The following is a 2377-nucleotide window of genomic DNA, read 5'->3' on the forward strand; positions in this document are numbered from 1 at the left end:
ACTCTGTTAGGAGGGGATTATTATTATAACCCCAAAAAAGTCAGCGAACTCTGGGGCACAGCACAGCTCTCTGGAGTGATAGTATTATCCATGGCTACTGAACAGGTTTTCCCTTAACCACTTAAAGCGGAGTTCCACCCAAAAGTGGAACTTCCGCTTTAGGGAGTCCTGACCCCCTGACATGCCACATTTGGCATGTCATTTTTTTTGGGGGGAAGCGGGTACCTAGTTTTGACAGGTACCCGCTCCCACTTCCGCTCCCCCCCCGGAACGGAAGTTCTCCTCTCCCCCTCCCTCCCTGCAATCTTCTGGGACACGTCAGAGGTCCCAGAAGATTGCCGGCCAATCACGGCGCGCAGCGCGACTCGCGCACGCACAGTGGGTACCCGGCTGTGAAGCCGCAAACTGTCACAGCCGGGTGCCCACAGCAGTGATGCCGGCGCCGAGGGAGAGGATCGAGGCTTTGGGCGGCCGCATCGCTGGACCGTTGGACAGGTGAGTGAATGGCTGGAACTCCGCTTTAAGCCCCGGAAGATTTTACCCCCTTCCTGACCAGGGCCTATTTTGCAATTCGGCACTGCGTGATTTTAACGGACAATTGCGCGGTCGTGCGACGCTGTACCTAAACGAATTTGGCGTCCTTTTTTTTCCCCCCAAACAGAACTTTCTTTTGGTGGTATTTGATCTCCTGTGCGATTTTTACTTTTTGTGCTATAAACAAAAAAATAGTGTAAATTTTGAAAAAATAACAATATTTTTCACATTTTTTTATATGAAATTCCCCCCCAAAAAAATTTAAAAATCAAAATTTTTTAACATTTTCGGCCAATTTGTTTTGTGCTACATATGTTTGTTAAAAAAAATCGCAATAAGCGTATTTTGATTAGGTTGCGCAAAAGTTATCGCGTTTACTAACAAAGGGAAAGATTTTTGTCATTTTTAGTGTTTTTTTTTTTTAACGAGTAATGGCGGCGATCTGCGATTTGTTTTTTTTTTTGCAGGACTGCGACATTGCGGCAGACAGATCGGAACCCTGACTGACATTTTTGACACTTTTGGGGGTACCAGTGACATTACTACAGTAATCAGTGCTATACATATGCAATGTTACTGTAAAAATGACACTGGCAGGGAAGGGGTTAACTTTATTAGAGATGCAGTGGCTAAGTGTGTCCCTAGGGGCGTGCTTCTTATGTGGCTTTTCATGTAACAGCAGAGATATACGATCCTACATAGCAGGACCATATGATCTCTGCTGTTACACAAGGGAGAATGACAGGCGGCTTTGTTTACATTAGCCGCCTGCCTTTCTCCCTCTGTAACCGACGACCGCGAGTGACCGGCGGACATCGGGTCCGCCACTCACACGCGCGGGGGGGGGTCTGTGAGCAAGCGGGAGCGTGTCTCCGGCGGCGCTCGCTCGCTCCCTAGAGCCTCACAGGCTGGTGACGTACCCCTACTTCATTTTGCCTGTGAGGTGCTGACTGCCGCCGTATATAGTCGTGCGGCAGTCGGCAAGTGGTTAAGGGGGATAAAAATAAGGCAGCCGGGTTACATGCAGTTTTGCTTCAGCTTATGTAAGCTGCTGTAAGGGAAGTGTAAAGCTTTAGGTCCCATTCACACAGTCGGACCGTTCAGATCCACCTGTCCGTTTTTCAGGCAGATCTGAACAGATGCCCCATGCATCTCTATGGGGCATCGGATGTCAGCGGAGACATGTCCACCGACATCCGATCCGTCAAATCTGGACGGATGGAAACCCTATTTTCCATTCGTCCAGAGGATCGGATGAGAAGGGACAGACGGTCCATTCTCATCTGATTCCCCCATAGAGAACAGCGGGGATCTGACAGCTCTGTCTCCGCACACAGCGCGGAGACAGAGCTGCCATCCGCCTGCTCAGCGGGGGATGGGCGGATCGATCCCCCGCTAAGAAAAACGGAGTCCGCCGACGGACTTCCCTGTGTGAAAGGGTCCTTAGGGACTCATTCACACACATATTGAGCCTCTCTTGCCTGGTCTGCATCCACCTCAGAGCTTCTTCCACAAGCTGTCTGCTCACAGCTCCGATGTGGATGCCGTGCAGGGCTGCTGTTAGAAATCACGGGGCCCCATCAGCTTACATAACAGGCCCCCCCCCTCCTGGCCGAAAGTGACTGAGGACATAGATTTATCAGTCCCTTTCTCTGTAGCCCCAGCTGCAATGATGAATGAATAGGAAGCACTCTGAGGTTCCTGTTCATTCACAAACTGAAACATAGTAAATACAGTTTACTATGCTTCAGTGATGAATGGACACAGGAGTGATTGGTACCAATCATTCAGTGTTCATTCAGGAAAGGAAGGGACCAATAAATATATCTACTGGCCCCTTCCC

Source organism: Pelophylax lessonae (genome assembly GCF_965119305.1).
Source record: "Pelophylax lessonae genome assembly, chromosome: 1".
NCBI classification, from domain to species: domain Eukaryota; kingdom Metazoa; phylum Chordata; class Amphibia; order Anura; family Ranidae; genus Pelophylax; species Pelophylax lessonae.